This window comes from Phragmites australis, chromosome 10 (assembly GCF_958298935.1).
Source record: "Phragmites australis chromosome 10, lpPhrAust1.1, whole genome shotgun sequence".
Lineage (NCBI taxonomy): Eukaryota > Viridiplantae > Streptophyta > Magnoliopsida > Poales > Poaceae > Phragmites > Phragmites australis.
Window position 1 is genome coordinate 8,490,165 of NC_084930.1, and position 22,051 is coordinate 8,512,215.

At 43.0% G+C, this 22,051-nt stretch overlaps 1 pseudogene; it reads right to left on the minus strand.

Annotated features, from left to right (window-relative positions):
- On the minus strand, positions 1-7,975 carry LOC133883265 (phospholipase D alpha 2-like; annotated as a pseudogene).
- Between the last annotated feature and the right edge of the window lie 14,076 nt (positions 7,976-22,051).

A 22,051-nucleotide genomic window follows, 5' to 3' on the forward strand; every position in this document is an offset into this window, starting at 1 on the left:
TAAGCAGTGCCGCTGTACCAGACTTACACCAGAAAAGAAAACGCTTCTCTACGTTGTAAGAATAGGAGGCAGGTTCTTGGATTTCGCACCGAGCACCGGAGCCTGTGTGTCTGGGAAGTATTTCGCCCCTGGGAGTTCTGTCACCGTGCCCTCCTTAGTGACGGCGATCGGGTAGCTGAGCAGGTACCCCGGGAGGTCATCTTCGAGGTTGTCGCCGGCGTAGAGATCCCCGTACTTGTCAGCCATCTTGTTCACTCTCTGAACGCACTCCAGGTTCCCGGGGATGAGGAAATCGTCGTGCAGCGTGCCCAGGTGCTCGTACCACAGCGACATCCGGAAGCCGTGGACCTGCCCTCTGGCAACCTGGCCTTTGTTGTTCAAGTGACAGGGCTGGTACGCGTCCATGGCGATTTCCGAGTCTCTGCCCCCGTCCATTGACCGCTGGTTGATGTTAGCAGATCCTACAATGATGTATTCGTCGTCGACTGAAACAGACCAGGCAGATTGCTTCTTAGACAGATTTTAACTTGAACCACATAAAGCATGCCATGACAGTGTAGGAACTGACATAAGACTAGGTGACGGTATCAGCAGTCATGTTTCTGACAGCAAGAATGGAACAATGCAGATATACCTAAATTTGAACTTTTAAGATACTTCAAGAATGGAACATGAAAATCTAAAATGCGCTGCAGATACCTGAATATGTTTAATTTAACAGGTGCAAAGAATTTCATGCAACTGATTTTATTTGCAGCAACCTAAGACTAAATTTGCTATTTTAGATTAGAAGTGTTTGATCGTGCAGTGTATTTGGGCATAGCTATCATCATCTTGGAGTGAACGTAGATGTGCCTTCTGTGCCCGAGCGTAGTCTGTCCCATCCAACGGGCGACCTGCAGGTTCATACTCACCACTCATCTTCACCTCTCTGTTCCCCAAGCAGAAGAATGTTAGGTAATCCCTCGGATTTGCGTCGATTTTCTTCACCTCAAGCGCAACGGAAATGTCATAGTACATCATCTCCATCGTCCTCCTCTGCCAGTCCAGAATTGCCTGCACGGATCCACCAGCAGGAGGGCCTTCCGGCTACACTGGCAGCACAACGTAAACTGCAAAATGTTCACCAGCCTCAATCTTGCTCACAATCTTCAGTAGGAGCTCTCTAGGGATCAGATGCAATGCTTCAATCTCCCCCGGCCTTATGCCGTCAGCTTTCCACCCGAAAGAGCTGCCGAGGAAGTACTGGTTCTCAATGTAAATGAAGTGCTTGGCGCGGCGTATGGCGTGGATGTAGGCGTCCTGGATGCTCCTGTCAAGGACATTGTTCTTGCCACCGACAAGGCCGGATTGAGCCGCGGCGTCTGGGGTGTTGGGGAAGCCGAAGCACGCGCCACCATCGATGGACCGGAAGAGCTGCACGTTCCATGTCTCCTTGTCGTCAGGGAACATCACCGGCGACGGCGGTATGATCAAGTTTGCCAATGCTTTGAGGTCGACGAGGAGGTCCTTGCCGCCTCCTTGCTTCCTCCACCGCTGCTCAAAGTTGTAGAGCACGTCCCACGCGGCCGGGACCTCGATCTTGGCATGGATGTCGTGCCAAGGCTCCCTCGGCCCGCCCTTGTCGATGGACGCGCCGTCGAGGATGGGCTGATGGAAGTCCTTGTGGTGCGCCGTGTCCAGAGTCCGGAACAGGGAGTGGAACTGCGTGTCGTAGCGGCCGTCGCAGAGGTCGAGGCCGCCGACGAAGCTGACGATGCGGCGGCGGTCGTTGCTCCTCACCGGCATTTCGTGGTCGACGACAACGATCTTCTGGTGGTGTGCGATCATATAGGAGATCTGCGCGCCCATGACGGCGCTGCTGCCGGCGTCGGGGTTGCGCGGGCAGATGACGCACTGCACGTCGCTGCAGCAGAAGTACTCCGCCGTCTGGGCGTCGTTCGTCTGCATGAACCCCCAGTTCATGCCGAGGGACTCGACGGAGGTGCGGTCGTCCCACACCAGGAGCTCGCGCACGCCCTCGCTCGCCTTGCACTTCAGGAGCTCCCCGAGGGTGGCGTCGCCGCGGGGGCGCGGCCGGGAGCCGGGAGCACAAGCGTGATCTCGGTGTACACCGACCACCTGGTGATGTAAATCAGATGGTGCGCGTTGCTAATGGCGTCGAACACGTCCTCCTAGCACCTGCCTGGCTCGTAGTTCCGGTCCCAGGCAAGCGGGATCCTGGGTGCGAACGCGTCCGGCGTGTGCGCGTCCTGGTACAGCGTGACCCTGCACCCGGGCCGCTGCGAGAAGAAGGTGTACGGCACGCCGGGGTACCGCGCGTCGCTGACGCCACCGTCCCACCCGCGGCTGTCGCATCAAAAATTCCTATTTTCGATTGTGAGTATTTTAAAATAATAAAATAATATTTTTTCTGAAATTTGAAAACTTTTTCAAAATTTTGTTTAGAGTTTAAAATGAATTTATTTTGTGCGATGAAAAATATATTTATAAAATATTAGAATATGTTAAGGAATTTCAAGGTTGGATAAATTCTTGTTTTATTTTCCCCACATTATCTAAAAATCCTCCGTGAACAATTTCATTTCGCATCATTTTGATCTAACCCAGTGTGCACTGCTTTTACTCAATATTTTTCTTTCTAGCATGTGGCTTCAAACTAGCATCAAGCCATCAACTTTGCATCATGTTGGATTCCTAGCATGACGGCACATATGTGCGCTAAAGCCAGTCCAAAACAGCTCTCTTGCATGTGCATGTACCTGATCGTTTCATCCACTTCGAAACGATGTCGTCCTTTCGCCTGGTAACCAAGGCCGACCAACAAAGCTCGAGTTAGTGCTCAATCAAGACACATTGACATTCATTTATCCTCTTTCAATTTCTAACAATTCATAGTGAAAACCGTCACTTAAATGGCTATAATGGCAATTGAAGCCAGCTTTAATTACTCCTTATCGTCAACCTCATTTTCTCACGTAGTTTCGGAGTTCAATACGGTCTCAAATGCAAATCTTGACAATACCAAAGTTTTAGTTCTTGTCGAGAGCTTCGATTTGAAGCTATGAAAATCCCCTTTTAGATAATGGACCTAGGAGTTATGGCTCCCGAAATCAGTACTGCGCAGATAAGTCTGAGTTCAAACAGTTTATCTTGTGGTATATTTCTGGAAATCAAGATGGTCTTTTCAGAAGTTCCAATGAATACTAAAGTTGTAAATCTTTTCGAGTACTATAATTTAGAGTCCAGAAACGTCCAATTTGGAGTCCGGACGATAGAGATATCATCCTCAGAACACAAACCTATGAATTAGCGTCGCGCAATCAGATCACAACTTGGGCCCAGGCCATGGCCGGCGTGGATCCCTCCTTGGCTCACCAGCCCAACGTCCCTAGCCCCATAAAAAGGGACCAGCACACCCTCCCGTACCCTTTTCCCATGTCCACCAAACCCTAGCCGCTGCCCCCAACCTGCTAGGAACCATTCGCCGTCGTAGACAGCCATGTTATCGCTGGTTGGCATCCGCGTTCCTGACGATCCGTCCATCCAAATGACTTCATCTTTTATCGAGATGTGACCCAGGTCGTTCCTCACCATGTCCCAAAACCTTTTGGCCAGAGGAACAAAGAAGCCACCGAGATCTCGGTCGCCACCGCCGCCGTTCGCTGTCGTGCCGCTGGTGTCGCTGCCGCCGATGCCATCGTCGTCTCCGCGAATTCTTTGTCACCGATCATCGCAGCAAGGTGAGGACCGAACCAGCCCCTTCCCCTCCTCTTTTCCCTATATGGATGCCATTTGTGAGCCTTAATCGAACCCCTAGCCGGCCAAAGCCCTCGCTACGCGGCCACGACCATCACTATCGCAGGTAGCCGCGCGACCGCCGAATGGCATCTGCGTTCCCCGGCCGATCAGTTGTCGGATCGCCATGCCATTTGACCAACACGTGCCCCTGGATGTCCCACACACCATCACCAACCCATTTGGCCATTAGAGCCCTGACGCCACCGGGATCATGATTGTCGTGCCCGCTGCCCAGTCTGAAGTTTTGCGCGTGCAGCGCGAGTTTAGATCGCGTTCCTCGATAAACTAGCACTCCAATCCACGAGTCCTTTGGCCGAGACGTGCCCCTACTAGTCCTCTACATCCTCCCAAAATCGGTTTATCCAAAGCTACAACAGAGCCCCCGTTCTCGATGTCGCAATCCCTGCTGCCCAGTCCCGTACACGTTCGGTGTACCTAGAATGTCAGCTGCGTTCCCCGACGAACCGGAGCTCCAATCATCGATCCCTTTGATAGAGATGTGCCCTTGGTTATCCTCCACAATCCCTACAAGTAGTTCAGCCAGAAGAGCATCGACGCCAACTATTTTGTGGTCGCTACGCCGCTGCCCCTATGTCTGTGAGTGTTCTACATGTGCACCTGGAATGCATCCGCGTTCCCCGTCAATCCAGGAGCCATTTGGATGCATCGACCACGTCACAATGTGTCCCATCACATCTTCTGTGCGGCCACATGAAGGTTCCCTCGCATCTGTAGTGACGCCACCAGGAACGCGTTCCTAACTTTTAATGTCGTTGCGCAATCTCACCAAAGTTCCAACCAATCGATCTCCTTCTCAAGTGAAGCCCTATCCAGACCATCACTGCAGAATTGTGTTCCAGAAAATATGAATATTTCTATTCAAACAATTTCTTGAATATCACAGCTAATCTCTGAGAACGTGCATGTCTTCTTCACTGTGTCTGTGCGCGGTCACCTCCGAACCTGGGATCATTCGTCTCTCTTTTGCTGCTACCTCGGAACTTCTCTGACAAGACCAACCATAAAACCGAGTTTGTCTTCTCGCATTCTACGCCCCTACTCTCCTTGATTTGTTGAAACATCATTGTTACCCAATGTCAACATCAGTAATCGCTGTTGCTATCTCCATCTAATCGTGCACTTCGCCACCTTCAGCTCGCCGGTGTGCATGTCCTTCTGTACCTCAGGTCAAACTGAGCCCTTCATGAGTTCATGGCTGCGATGCGACCCCGTCTGAACCATCTCCATCAACCCCGAGCATTTTCCCTCACCGACAACGCCGAGAGCCCACCGCCGGCCGACTCCTCCATGCCAAACTCCCTTACTCTACTCTCTGATCTCGCTCTCTTGGTGAATATCCCAAATAATCCCTCGAGAGATCCTTTATTTATATCTTTACTTTCCTGTTTAGGATGTTTATATGTTAGCCCCTGCCTTCTATAGTTAATTATATTCCAGCCCTTATTATTCAAATAGAATCATCTATTCAAATCTTGTTCAGCGAATTTCATTCAAATTCAAGCAACACTCTATGAATTCGCCTAAATCTCGTATCTTATCTAACCATAGAGTTTTTTTTATGATATAATGCCTCTGTTTGATGTACTGTTCTTAGTTATTTGTGTTTTCTCTTTTGTCAGTTGTTCCTGCGAGTAGACGACTACGTTCCGAATCAATACGAGGATCTCCAGGAGCAACAGTTCGGAAATCGATGATCTACAAAGTCAAGACTTTGAGATATGCAAGAACCGAGTTTACGAATATCACTGAGCAGCAGCCAAGCAAGTCTCCTTGAACATCTTGCACCTATTTTAGGACTTTTATACTAATTGTTTATCCTTCTTACATGCTTGTCTAATTTGGAATCCCATGATTAGGGTTTACTAGATTTTGTATGATTATCTTTGTTGCCATTGATGAGTCATGGAAAATGAAGGGTAGATATGCTAGTTGCTGTCATAGTTGAGGTAAATGTTAATCTTTACTAATGTTTATGCAACAAGAATTGAGTATGGTAATCTTGTAGAAACATGGTATAGGATCCTAACTGGATGGTTAGTTGAGGTGGTGCTGTACAGCAGGTTTGTGGTTGTTCCTGTGTGGGATCCTAAGTACCGGTTCTTGGACCATGTAACCAAGCTAAACCGCAACCATCCACGGGGCCTATATGGGTTCTGCGAGCACCATTGGACGGTTGAGTGGCACAAGAGGGGGCTTCTGTAGCGATGTAATTGTCTGTTAGCGGTGAAACCTCAGTGGGTGCTTGCAGGTCGGTGGGAGCTTTGTAAAGACCTTGTAGTGATCTCTTGGTGCACACCTTAGAAGTATATAAGTGCTTGGCCGGTACGGCAATATGAAGACTGTCACCTGGTAATGCAGATGATGAAATCACGACCCGTGGGGAAAGATGGGCAAACTCTGCAGAGTATAAAACTGATCGATCAGTCGTGCTCACGGTCAAGAGCGGTTTGGACTTCTTCTTGATTAGTTGGGTTCATGGTTCTGGTATGAATGGTCGGGTAACCAGGTAATAGGATTACCTGGTGAGTTATGGTAGCCAGATATGGATTATCTGTTGACTTTGGTAGTCGGATGGAATCCGATGAGCTGTTCTTCCTGTTTAAGTTGTGTCTTTACACTTAGTAAATAGGATGCTTCTGGGAATTATAGGTTAAGGCTGCTTAGTGCAGTAAACTGGTATCCAACCCTATCTTGACTTAAGCTCCATGTCATACTTTCCTACACTTACGGAGTACGATATATACTCACACTTGTTATTTTCAATAATAATTGTTACTCAGTTAGAGAAGACCTCATCAAGATCAAGGAAGCTGAAGGCTATATGAAGACGGAACGTTCTGGGTCACGTTGCCCCCAGTCGATTGCCTGTGGTGTGCCTGAAGCTATCGTTGGAGTTTCCTCTTGTTCTTCCGCTACTATTTAAAAACTCTGGTATCTATTTCAATAAAGTTATTTTGTTCGATATAGAACTGTATATCACTTATTATGTCACTGCATGTATGATTAAACTGATCCTGGTATACATGTGGATTGCACTGGTGATTCTTTTGAAAAACCGGACGTGACAGCGACGGTCGGCGGCCACGTCACGGAACTGCACCGCACGCGTATCTTGGGTCCGTGCGGGAGCCGGTTCTTACCGGCATCGAGAATGTCGAGCCATCGGTCGATTTCGGCCGGTGAGGAGGTCACGGAAGGGGAGGTAGGCGCGGCCGATGAGCATAGCGCCAATGGGCTGCGCGGTCTTGACGGAGAAGATGACGTCGGCGGCGAAGTGGGCGCAATAGATACGAAATGCCTCGTACCACCGTGGGTTCGTCGGGTCGTCGACGATGACCCGCGTCCCACCAACGCACGCCCAGCCGAGGTCCACTGTCGCGTACAGCCGCGTTGAGCCCTGGCCCAGCCCGAGCGTCTCCTCGAACCCTTCCACGAACTGCACGCACGGCACGCATCACACAAGCTACAAGAATCTTGGATCCGAACGAAGCAAAGCAACAAAGCTACTACTAGCATTGCACAGCACGCTGTAAAAATCGCCTCTTTTCCGCGACCTGGAAGCCAAGATCCCCTACTGATGAAAAGATTCGATTTTTGGGCTCAAAGAAGTGAGATTTCCATGGCTGTTCGGTCAAAAAAAAAAAAAAAACCATGGATGGGTGCATCTGTTTCTAGTATCATGGTTGTACGGAAGTACGGGGTCCGACTTACCTTGCGGAAGATGCCGGGGGCACCGCTGGTGGCGCGGGTGGGGTTGGTGAGGTGGTCGGTCTCCAAGATGGTGGCGTCGAGGGTGCCGTGCAGCAGCAGGTGCGCCATTGCTGCACTACCTCCCCCTCAGCTCGCCTTGTGCAAGACAACTCTACTCACATTCCGGCTTCCAGAAACAATGCGCCAATAGGAGAGAGACCTGTCAGCTTTTCTCAAAAGGAAGATGTGCAGACGTGAGACTAGCGAAAAGGATCAAGAAAATCGTGGCAAGAAACCAAGACTGAGAGATTTGGGCATGAATCACAAGAAGAAAACGTGGGAGGAAATTAATAGGGCATATTAATTAAGAGATGAAACAAAAGAGGGAGGAATTAATTTGGTGATGAGTAGATGAAGAAAAAGCAGAGAAGAATCGAAATGAGAAATGCGTGATGAAAGTTGAAAGAGGTGCACACTTTCTGTTGCGCTACTTGATGAAAGAGGCAGAGAGAGGGTCCAGGAGTGGCCACTTTATAATCACATGGCAGCAGTGCAGATAGCACCGAGTTATTGTACGAGAATTCAGAGAAAGATACTTAAAATCAGAGCAGAGAATACAAAATTTTGATCACATGCCATCGATGCAGAACTCGTGGGGCAAAGGAGGTAACAAAGGCCACCTCATGGCAAATACATGTCGGTCCTGCTCAGTTTTGATGTGGCCGGTTACTTCATATCGCGTCGATTCACTTTTGCCTCTTTTTTAACTATCATGATGCCGTGTTTCACTATAAATACTAGCACACTGCTATATTTCGCTATAAAGAACTGCAGCGAGATCAGAGAATATACGAGCAGCGCGAGCAAGAGAAGAGAGGAGAAGCATCAGTGCAGCGCGAGGTGAGAAGTAGCAGCAGCGTAAAGAGAGGAGAATCAATCCGAGACAAGGAGGAGCAGTAGCGCGAGTTACAATAAGTACTTAAATTATATATTTAATTAATACTTATAGTAATAATAGTAATTAGGGTAAGTAGATTGTTTAATTTGTTCAATTACATTTGTATAATTATTTGCTTAGTCAGTATAATAGTAATTAGTGTGAATTTGTATAATAGTAATTATTTGTTTAGTTAGAATAAGTAGATTGTATAATAGTAATTAGCGTGAATTTGATTAGTTAGTATAATTAGATTATTTAATTAGTTTAATAACATGATAGCTTAGTGGTTGCCTAGTTCACGCATGCTTTCTATAGGTGGAAGTAGGGTGTCGGTGCATTGGAGGAGAACTTTTATATGTGGGTGTACATAAACATAGTGTCACGACTGGTGCAAGGTGATGCAGTGACTACCGTGAAAGGATCATGCTAGCAGGTAATGTATGAAGAAGATGAAGGGCATGTCAGGGAGGACAGTTCTGATAGAGAGGGAGCTAGAGTAAACCCTTTTGAGGTAGATGCATGATACATGAATGATAAAGCCGATGGTAGCATGAATGAAGAAGTTGCTAATAATGATGGCCTAGTGCCTACGATCCAGTACTTTCGCGGTGGTGGGCTGCTGGATTGTGCCATCGTTAAGTATAACACCTCATCTAACTAGGGATACCGGAATAACGACAACCAGGTCGGGCAACAGTTTCGTAACAAGGGGAGGTTATCCACTTTATTAGTAATTATACTGTAATGACAAGAAAGGACCACAAGTACGCCCGGTGTATCAAGCATCTGAATTGTCCTTACTTTGTACGAGCACATATGCTAAAATATGACAACTATTTTGTGATCAGTAGACACACCTCACATACATGCAGCGAAGAGACTAATAGGAATGTGAGTCACACCGTTGATGCAAGGTTCATAGCCCAACTCCTCATCACTCTTGTTTGTGCGAACATTTGTTTGTCACCAAAATCTATTATGTAGGAGGTGTAGACTAAGACGAGTATGTTGATCAATTACCACACCATGTGACGAGCGAAGTAGAAGGCGTTGAAGATGCTGTTTGGAAGCTTCGAGTAGTCTTACAACTATACTCTGAGGCTATTGCAGAAGATTGCCATGATGAATCTAGGGACTCAGTGGGCTATAACAGATGAGCCGATCAAGCTAGAGGATGGATCATACAACACCACTGACCGATATCTCATTAGGTTATTTTGGTCTTTTGGATAATGTATCGAAGCTTTCAGACATTGCAGGCCGATTGTATGTGTGGATGCTATATTTCTGAGTGACAAGTACCATGATACCCTTATGACAGTGATAGCGGTGGATGCAAATAATCATATCATTCCTCTAGTCTTTGCAATGGTTAAGATTGAGAACAATGATAGCTGGTTGTGTTTCCTCACTTTGGTGAGGACACGTGTCGTGAGAAACAGGGAACGTGTTTCCATCATCTCAAACCGCAACAAGGGCTTTTTGCATGCGTTGGACATGTTACATGATATCACAAACAACTCCATTGCATGGCCTGATGTGGAGAGAAGATGGTGTATGCAACTCTTAGGAGCGAACCTGTACATAAGGTATCACAACAAGTCTCTTGTAAAGAGATTCAAATGGTTGTGTTTGCAGAACCAGGAGGCGAAGTTCAACGAGATATGGAGAGAGTTAATGAGACCACTCGCAAGATGATGGCAAATCAATAAGCACAGGAGGACCAGCTACAAACACAAATGGTTGGAGGATAAACTATAGTTTGCCGTTCACGTACTACGTTTAGCCAGTGGATAGCGGGGAAGCCGATGGAGTGTTGGTCCCTAATCCATGACACTTATAGTGCCAGGTTAGCACATAGAATTTAAATGATCATACTGTACTCTTTCTTATGCAAATAGGCCTTCTAAAATTATTATATCCCATGTTAGCTACACCATCATGACAACGAACATAGCAGAAGCATTCAACAATATCCTAAAGAGAGTACAGTGCCTCCCGTTATGTGCCATCATTGAGCTCACATTCTATAGAACGACGGACTACTTTCGAGACCGTGATAATGCTGCTATGAATTGCAGCACACAGTTTGCATCTAAGGTGAAGGAAATCATATCCAAAAGGAGAAACAAGACACACTTTCATCGAATGAAGATCTACGACCTGGCTAACAATAAATTTGAGGTCATGTACAGTCATAGGTATGCTTCAGGGTATAGCGCAGGAGACACCATGCAGTAATATCAACTTAGGCCTCACGAGGTGAAGTGCACATGCAATAAGCCAAAACTACATCATATCCCGTGCTCGCATGTCTTAGCCTCTTGTAGAGATATGGGCGCCAATGATGGATCATAGTACGTAGCATCATACTTCACGATCGATGTATTTATGAGCATATGACTTCCAAAGATGTGGTCATTCAACATCAGAAATAGCTACAAAGCAATCGAGGGATCTAAGTGGGTACCTTATCCCTGAGCACAATGCACAGATCCTGAAAGGCCTAGAGACACGAGGCTGCAAGGTAAAATGGATGAAGCGGATATTGTTGACGGCCTACGCAAGTACAAACTTTGCAAACAACCTAGCCATGACAGGAGGACATACCCCACCCGACAGTAAACTATCAAACCACTATCGAACTGTAGTGTATTACAGTTATTGCATTTTAGTTTGTTGTTTGAAGTTATTCACAATCATGGTTTGTATTTTAAATTTTTATTCACCTATTAGTTGTGCTACTTATTTTGTAATATGTTATTTGGTACTGGCATAACATACAATGTTTTTTTATTCAACCATAAAGCTTGTTATTCACCTATTTATTGAACCATGAAGCCTGTAATAGATTCTAATTTGTTATTCATATACTTATTGAACTATGAAGTTTATAATATATTCTAATTTGTTATTCACCTACTTATTTAACCATGTAGCTTAAAATCATTATCATGGCTCATGGTGGCCTTCCCGAGCTTCTTCAGCAGTGGTACGACGAGAACATAGGGAACATATGATTTTCACAGGGCAACATGTACCACGATTATATGTGATTTTTAATTGCCACAATAATTTGCTACTAACTCAGTATATATATTGGATACCTTTTGCAGTTGCTTCTGTTGCGAGCTTTGAGTGTCCACATGATTAAGGCATTGGACCCTCGATTCCATGAGCCACTCACACGGGCAGGGCTAATTGAGGAGCCACTGCTCATAGGTCTCGTCGACTGGTGGCGGCCTGAGATGCACACGTTCGACTTTCATTTTGGCGAGATGGCTGTAGCATTGAGGGACATGACCATGCTGACCAGGCTGCCAATCAAGGACGCCCCGTTAGTAGTTTCATGACTAGCAAAGAAGCAGTGGAAGGGTTGTGTTGAGGGCAGGTAATTATTTGTTATGTAACGCACTCCAAATATTATAGTTCTATTCAAGCTTCATTGACTATCTGCATCTTATAGGTTTGGCATGCAATATGACAAGTAGGATGTTGGCCTCTCCATGTCCTGGATTCATGGGCTGCCACAATTCTGTCCATGACTACCAGATGCAGACGATGCTACAGTTTTACAACACTATGAGGTATACTTGTACGTCTTGCTGGGAGGCATCATGTTCTGCAGCACAACAGGCGATTATATCATCCCTCATATTGTATGGTTAGCGAGTTAGCTCGTGTCACATCCTTATGAGCTAACATCTTATAGTTAGGGATCTGCTATGTTGGCTGACACATACAAAGAATTGTGTGATGCAATCCAGCGATCAAAGAAGAGGGGATCAGTTACAGGCTGCCTACATCCTCCAGCTACGGTGGATGTCGTCGTTCCTGCTGGACAATACAATGACACCACATACTGCGAGTACCTTTCGTGGTACCGTCCACGCACACGTGCTACCTTACTCAGCGGACTTGTAGAGTCGGGCCCCAGACCTTTCCCCGAGGATCATGCCCACCTTCTTCATGTTGTGGTAATTTCTACGGTACTTATAACAATTTTATTAGTTAAACCTCTGTATTACTAACATGACCCTTATCTTATACAGACCGAAGAGGTACGAGATGCATACGCAGGTGGAGCAAGCTTGTGGGGAAGCAAGCGGGTCATCAACATGATGGGATCGAACCCTCTTCGGGACTACATGAGGACGAGAGGGTCCCGCTTCATATCTGCTATATGTGGTCTAGGTGGTTGTGCCCCACGTTGGAGGGGGTATGACCTCCCAGCTATGGACCCGCCGTGCCTCCCACAGTAGGCGCTCATCCAGTGCCCGTGACAAAACTGTTCGGGCATAGTCGCGAGAGGCACCTTCTGCTTCAGAGCATCGTGAGTGCACACAGGCTCCTGCACCTGAGTAGTGTACGCTGGATTCACATGCCCCGTAATGGACACAACCTCCTCAAGCTACGCTGACACCTCCGCCTACAACACTGACTCGTCATGAGGACGTCGTTGACTGCATGCAACAGACGCCTGACTGGAGTGGTATGCATGGTTTTGACTTGGCTGCTACAATGCAGGCCACCAACTTCACCGAGCTCCTCAGCGCACAGTACCCCTAATATCCTGATGCACCTAGGGGTTCACTTGATTTTGCTTGGTAGATTTTATTTGCTTGTTTTTGGATTTCTTGATCCATAGCTAGCTTCGCTAAGCTCATCTCAAACCCGCCCACTCCTTCTGTTTTGCAGGTGAGAACATTATCGATGGAGGTGCAAGATCGTGGCATTGTGTTGCAACCAGGTGTGTAAGGATCGGTGATGTCCTAAGAGGGAGGGGGTGAATTCGGACATATAAAACTAATTGGCTCAGAAAACTTCACAAGATAAACATATATCAATTTCTATCTAAATGTACTCTAGGTTCATCTAATGTGTCTAGTCTACCGTTTAAAAAGGTTTGCAACCTATAGCTAATTCTAACAAATTACTCTAGGAACATAAATACACAAAGGTAAGATTCCAAGTACGTAAATGCAGAAATGTAAATAAGATAGAGAGAGAAAACTCGTCACAAAGGGTTTTTATTCGGAGGTATCGATGGCATAAATGCCACCTCTAGTCCACGTTAGAGCAGCCATCTAGACGATAGCTTCCGGACGGCACCCGGTCATAGCCCTTGAGCCACCTAGGCCTCAAGTAGGTTGAGCCACCAAGGCAAGGTTTCACCACAAGCTCTCTTCTGGTCACTTGCCGCCGTCTTCACTTTGGATCTTGAGCCACCAAGGCAAGGGTCTTCCTATCCTCGTACAAGCTTCTTACTGTCGCTTCACACCAAGTCGGGGGTCAACAAGCTTGAGCCACCAAAGCCCAAGTTGTCGGTGAGTTACCAAGACTCAGGTTTTGCCTTAAGCTCTTAATGCTCCTTGTTTAGCAATTCGAATTTGCTCAACAATTGTTTATAATTGGAAACAAAAGAAGCATGGATATCATTAAGGGCATTGAATTTCTTAAGTTCTTTAGCTTGTTTTTTTAAAGACCTTTATTGTTCATTGATCAATTCAAAAAGTTCTTCTTGAGAGGATGAATTCTCATCAGATTCATCATCACTTGCATCACTTTCTATATCTTTGACCATAAGGTACTCGTGTGACGACGATTTGCATGATGACGACCTTGAGAAATAGCTTCTCTTGGAGAAGTGGATGGTGAAGCTCTTATCACTTGAACTTAAATCTTCATCTTCACTCAGTCATCTTCCTATGTTTGCAAATACTTTGCCTCTTCCCCTTGTCTCCCTATGGTTCTAGGTCTTTATCTCCTTCTTGATATGATCAATTGTGTTGACCAATTTTTTCATAAATATTGTATGATCAATCTTAGCGTTGATTCTCTTGAGGTTCTTCTGCAATCTTGAGATGAACTTGACGATCTTGGGATCCATTTTTTCATCACTTGAGGTGCTTTGTTTATCTTTTTCATCACTCTCATCTTTATCACCATCATCTTCGTTTGAGTTTGACTCTTGCTCTTGCCTTCTTATCTTCTCTTTCAGGTGTGGGCAATGAGCTTTCTTCCTTGTGAGGGCAAAGTTCTTAGCATCGAATAAGGATGAGCATTTAAACCTTCATTTCATGTTCATCTCATGGGCAGTGATCTAATCGAGAACTTGGTTTGGAGTCATCTTGTTAATGTTGTTGTTGTCATAGATGATGGAGACTATCAACTTGTACTTTGGAACAAGAGCTTGAATTATTCTTCTCATCACTTGATCGTCTCTAATAGGCTTCAAACCTAGCCCATTGATCTCATTAGCAAGAATATTCAAACATGAGTACATGTCATTAGCACTTTCACGGGGTAGTGTAATGCTATTTAGTTGAAAGACCATAATATGATATTTCTCATTGCTCATGTCCTTTGTACCTTCATATATTTCAATGAGGTTAGTCCAAATATCATGAGCATTGGTTAGAGAATAAACTCGATTAACTACATCAATGCTTAGAGATGATAAAAGGTTACTCTTTGCTAAAGCATCAAATTGTCTCTCTTTGTTTGTGAGATGTTGCTTCATCCCCTCTTCAGTGACTCTCCAAACATCTAAATCTTTGGCTTACAAATAATAAGTTATTAGAATTTTTCAACGGGGGAAGTGAGTAATATCCAAGCGTGGAGCACTACCGGTATCCATCCCTACCTTGAACGTAACAACTCACTAAACGGTGAAGCCTAACCGATCAAAATGAGAACACGGCTAAAATGCCACTTAAATTGGTGTATCCTTGTGAAACGTGTGAGCCCTAGCTCTGATACCAATTGCAGGGACCGGTGACATCCTAAGAGGGAGGTGAATTAGGACACCTAAAACTAATGGGCTCCAAAAACTTTATAAGATAAATATATATCAATTTCTATCTAAATGTACTCTAGGTTCATCTAGTGTGTCTACTCTACCGTTCAAAAAAGTTTGCAATCTATAGTCAATCCTAGCAAGTTGCTTTGGAAATGTAAATACACAAAGGTAAGATTGCAAGTATGTAAATGCGAAAACATAAATAAGATAGAGAGAGAGCAAACTTTGCATAAGGGACGGTTGAGCCACTATGGTAAGATCTCACCACAAGGCTCTCTTTCGACCCCTTGTCGTTGTTTTCACTTTGGAGCCTGAGCCACCAAGTCAACGGTATCCACATCCCCGTACAAGCTTCTTGCTGCTGTTTCATACAAGGTCGGAGGGTCAACAAGCTTGAGCCACCAACATCCAAGTTGTCGGCGAGTCACCAAGACTCTAAGGTGCTGGCGTACCACTTGGTATAATCTAGGATCATTTCTTGATCCTCTCTCTATGCAGCAACACCTAGCAACTACTGTCTCTAGGCCTGTTAGCACTAATAACTCCCTAATCATGTGCTTAATTACCTTAGATGATCACTTTAAGCACTTTGGTGACTTGGATGTCTTCTCAAATGTCTATGAGCTTCCTTTGACTCCAGCACCCTGAAATGGCCCAGTGGCGGAGTATTTATAGCATCAAACCTACGAACTAGCCGTTGCTCCAACATCACAAAAGATTGTGAACACTGGATGGCGTTGACAACAGTACAAGAACCAGACCATCCGATACCTACAATAGTAGAAACTAGCCATTGGAATCCCACTCAAACTCATTGTGAACACCGGATGTTCCGGTGTAAACTTCAACTCCATCAACGGACTATCTGGTGTGTATACTTGAGCCTGACCGAAACACTTCTCACTGTTCATTTCTCTAGTGTATATAACCCTCTAATCATCAAACCATTCGATGTGTACAACTACTTACACCACTGAAAATCCTTCTAGAAAATGCTCTAGTGAAGCCTCCAGTGTACACTCCTCTTCATCGCCCGACCATCCGGTGAATTCAAACCTCTTCTGCACTAAAAAACTCTCTCCTAGAAAATGCTCCGGTGTGCACTTCTCCTTAACACAGGACCATCTAGTGTGTTGAACTATAGAACCACTTATGAGACAAAATGCTTTCGTGTGTGCACTACACTGAACACTGGACCATCCGATGAGGTCATTTTTCCTAGGACTTCTCCAACTCAATCAATATTTGTCCCGACTGTGGTGGCTCATTCATGTATTGTATCCATGAGACCTACTAAAACATATACTTGGCAAATATGTTAGTTCCATTGAATATGTTATCATTAATTATCAAAATCACATACATGCCCTAAAATGGCCGCTACAATCTCTCAAAGGGTATGCTTGCTACAATCTTTCCTTTTTTGTGATTGATGACAACACAACCAAAGCAAGTGGCAAAAGATAAATGATACAAAATGTAAAGTGCACAAATAATGAATAACAATAATTTATGAAGTGCACAAGGCTTTACCACTTTGCTTGGATGCCTGGTAAGAACAACAAATTGTAAGTAAACTAATGATACCAATTGAAAGTGCACTAAAGAGAGCAACTGAAGATGTATCAATTGTAAAGGAAAGATCTCATCTTTGTCATACTTTTTTCTTACCATCATTTCCCCCCTTTTGTTGTGACTATCATGGAGACAATTCCCCCCTTTCTCCATCGCCACATCTTCCTTGGTTGACCCATGCAAGAACTCTTTGCTTTGCGCGCTTCTTGTCTTGATATCACCTGTAATCCTTCCATGCGCGTTTCTTGCATCATGTTTCTCCCTTTTTCAACAATCTTCAACAATCTTTCATCATGCAACTTGAACTCATTTTGGTCATCAAAATTCTCTCATTTGTCAACAAGCTTCAACAATCTTTCATCATGTTTCTTCCATCAAAATTCTCTCATTTGTCAACAATCTACAAAATACTACAAACATATGTTGAACTCAAGGGAAAACATTAAGCATACGGGAGAGAGATTTATGAACCATGATCCAATAAGATGATATCAATTGTAAAAATCCAATTCAAAAGAATGATACCAACTATAGAGTAAATGATAACAATCATAGGTATGTATGCCAACTGTAGGAATGCAATCGAAATGAGCTACGTAGATACCATTTGAAACGAGAACAGATGGATCACAATTCATCAAACTCATATAATATGATCTAAACCTCTCTATTTGTGTGCATATATATGATAAGAGTAAAATATATGCACAACTAAACAACATGATAATATATGAAGTTTAAGTCATATTATGCATGGAGGTAGCTTAGATCAAATGAATTGATATTGATACTTATTAACGAATACGCATTGCATGCCTCCGGGGACCTTATAGATTACTCTATGAGACTACAAAAGATATCATTTACAATACATGTTACTCTCAAAATCACAGCCCATAAGATATGCTCCACTAAATATGTGCATACAAGTGTCAAATCCTTTTGAGACATATGCACTTGTTATTTATAACAATGGAGAATTTGTCCTATAGATTGAACTCATGACACATAAAGAAAAGACTTAAAAACAAGTGCAATGATAAGAACCTACAACTAATAAATCATGTAGATTGCTTATAGATTAGAGAGAAATACAAACAATATAACATATGAAAAACCTACATTAGGTATTAAAAAAATGAAATATGCACAAGCATTTTTAGACAAGGCAAATATACTAGACGCAAGAGCAAAATGCATAAATAAAAATCTAGCTACCATTACCCCCTTTTACCTTCGATTAGGGGATTTGGATATATGATGATTAATGTCTTCATCAATACATTTAATTTTGTATACTTGGTTTCTGCTTGAACATTCACTTTATCTTGTACGTCAAGTCTCTAACCCCTGAACCGACTTGTGGACTTCAAGTATTATTTGGAACCCAAACCGATTGTGGCCCTTCCATATTGGTGCTGACTTCCTTGGCACCCAAATGGGTTTGTTCCACCTACAATATTTTCTTTTAATCATGTGTGAAACCACTTTGCCATTATCCTTTTTTTAGCTTGTAGTGGTTGCTCTTAGTCTTGATCTTGTAGTTGGGCTTAGTGTAGATGTTAGAGATCTTGTTTGAGAAGTTCATTATCTTCTTTTTCTCCTTAGTCTCCTTCTTAACTTGCTTGCATTGGAAGGACTCATGGTCTTCTTGATAACATTTGAAATATGTCACGGTGGACCCCTCCACAAGCTTATTCACCATGTTGTCACAATTATCTCGAGAAGGCTGGACATGATTTTTATCCTTCAATCTTGCTAAGTCATTCTTGAGCTTCTCTACTTCATGCTTGAGCTCATCATTCTTTTGTGCAATGAGATCATTACATGATTCTATAATAACATTCTCAACACATGTCTCATTGCAAAGTGGTAAGCTACATAGATCAATCAAATCATCAAAAGAAGTGAAAATATCTACTTTAGGATTACAATCAAAGAGAGAGTTAGAATGCTTCAAAGGGACCTTAGGTTGACATTCAATGCCCTCATATTTTGCCTTAAGATCTTCATGCTCCTTGTTTAGCAATTTGAATTTTCTCAACAATTGTTTATAATTGAAAATAGAAGAAGCACGAATATCATTAATAGCATTGAATTTCTTAAGTTTTTTATCTTGTTTCTTTAAGGCCCTTTGTTGCTCATTTATTTCAATGAGGTTAGTCTAAATATCATGAGCATTGGCGAGAGAATAAACTCGATTAACTACATCATTGCTTAGAGATGATAAAAGGATACTGTTTGCTAAAGCACCGAATTATCTATCTCTGTTTATGAGGCGTTACTTCATTCCCTCTTCAGTGACTCTCGAAACATCTAAACCTTTGGCTTCAAATAACAAGTCATTAGATCTTCCAACGGGAGAAGTGAGTACCGTCAAATTGTGGAGAATTACCGATATCCATCCCTACCCTAGACGTCATAACTCACTAGGCGGTGAAGCCTAACCAATCAAAATGAGAACACGGCTCAAATGCCTAACCGAAGTACAAGCTAATTATCTCTATCATCTACGACAACTATGACATGAGCAAGATGACTCCAAACTAAGTTCTTGGCAAAATCACTGCTCATGAGATGACCATGGACATAGGGGTTGAAGGTTCTACCTCATCCGATGCTAAGAACTTAGCCCTCACAAGCAAGCAAGCTCAATGCCAACATATGAAGGCAAGAATGAGGAGACAAGAGCAAGAGTCAAGCTCAAGTGAAGATGAAGAAGAAGAAGAGAGCGATGAAGAGGATGATCAAAGCACAACAAGTGATGAAGATATTGATCCTATTGTCAAGCTCTTCTCACAAGTGGAGATGAACATCAAGAGGATCAATGTCATGATTGATCATCTAATCTCTTTGAAAGACTTGGTCAAAATAATTGATCATATCAAGAAGAAAAAGAAGACTAAGAACAAAAAGGAGACAAGAGAAAGAGCCAAATCATTCGCAAACATAGGAAGATGGGTGAACAAAGATGAAGAGTCAAGCTCAAGTGATGAAAATCTCACCATCCACTCCTCTAAGAGAAGCTCTTCCTCAAGGTCATCATTACACAAGTCGTCACGCAAGCCATCTCACTTATGGTCAAAGGTATGGAAAGTGATGTAAGTGATGATAAATCTAATGAGTATTCACCCTCTCAAGAAGAACTTCTTGATTTGATCAATGAGCAAAAATGGCCTTAAAAAAACAAGCTAAAGAACTTAAGAAATTTAATGCCCTTAATAACATTCATGCTACATTTGTTTCTAATTATGAATAATTATTGAGAAAATTCAATTTGCTAAACATGAAGCATGAAGAGCTTAATGCTAAATTTGAGTGCACTGAATCTCAAACTAAGGTCCATTTGAAGCAATCTACATCACTCTTTAATTTCAAGTCTAAGATAGATGTTTTCACTTCTTGTGAGAATTTAATTGATTTATCTATCTCGCCCTTTTGTAATGACATATACATTGAGAATATTGTTGTAGAACCATCTAATGAACTAATTAATTGTATAAAAGAATGATGAGCTCAAGCAAGAAGTGGAGAATCTCAAAGAAGACTTGGCAAGATTAAAGTACAAATGACATGTCCAACCGCATCAAAATAACCGTGATAGCATGGTGAACAAGCTTGCAGAGGAGTCCACCGTGACATACTTCAAGCGCCATCAATAAGACCATAAGTCCTGCCAATGCAAGCAAGTAAAAAAGGAGACTAAGGAGAAGGAAAAGATCATGCACCTCTCCAACAAGACCTCCAACATCTACATCAAGCCCAACTATGAGATCAAGATCAAAAGTAATCACTACAAGATCAAAAGGAAGAACAATGTCAAAGTGGTTGCATATACAATTGGAAGAAAGGACCAGGGGTGGAACCACCACATTTGGGTGCCCAAGAAAGTCATCACCAATATGAAAGTCCCTAATCAGTTTAGATTCCAAAGAAGACTTGAAGTCCACAAGTCGGCTTGGGGATTTAGAGACTTGGCTCACAAGATGAAGTGAAGGTTCAAGCAAATAAGCCAGTATACAAGATTGGATGCATCGATAAAGATCATGATCATTATATACTCAAATTCCCATCCAAAGGTAAACAAATCAAAGATACTAGATGTTAAATACTCTAAATTGATGAATTCACTCGCATTTTCTAGGATTATATGCTCTCAATTCAATTTATTGCAATGCCTAGTGTAAGTTTTTCATATGGTAGGTTGCTTATATTTTTCTCTTTCTTATGAGCAAGCTACATGGTTTATTAGTTGTATATTTTTTACATGGTACTAGTTTTATAATTGGTATTTTTTATGTGACATGAACCAATCTATAGGGTACCCTTATCATTGTTATCAATAACAAGTGCATATCTCTCACAAGTATTCAATACTTAAATCTACATATTTAGGGGGAATATATCCTATGAGTTGTGATTTTAAAACTAATATGTATTTCAAGTAATATTTGTAGTCTCATGGAGTGATCAACAAGTCCCTAGAGGTATGTAATGTTTAAAGGCCTTAATTGGTATCATTGTCAATTCATTTCTACATTTAAGGTACCTTCATGCATGATATGGCTTAAACTTTCTACCTCTACTTATTGTCTAGTTGTGCATATACTTCTCTCTCATTATATGTATGCACATATATAGGGGGAGTTTAGATTATATCATGTGTGTTTCATGACTTATAATCCTTATTTGTCCTTTTTAATTGATACCAATACCTCTTATCCTCTCAATTGGTATATCTTTTCAATTGGTATCAATTCCTCATAATTCTTCATAAGTAGTATCATTCATATGGATCATGTTTTATAAAGCTCTCTCCCAAATACTCTAATGTTTTCCCTTCAGTTCAACATGTGCTTGTAGTCTTTTTGAGATTGTTGACAAGGGGGGATTTTGAGACCAAAGCAAGTTGCAAGAGAAGCAAGCAAGATGCAAGAACTATCTCGGGTAGAATGTTGACAAAGGGGATGCATTTCGGGTTGACAAAGGTAAAGAAACTCTTGCATGGGTCGATCAAGGAAGAAAGTGACAATGGAGAAAAAAAAAGAAAAACTACTACATGACAACCACAACTAATAGGAGGATATAATGCTGAGGGGGATATAATGTTGGTAAGAACATGGTTGTCCTTACAATTGGTATCATAATTTGTTATTACCATGCATCCAAGAAAAAAGGTATGGTCTTGTGAACTTTTGGAATCACATATTTTCTTAATTAGT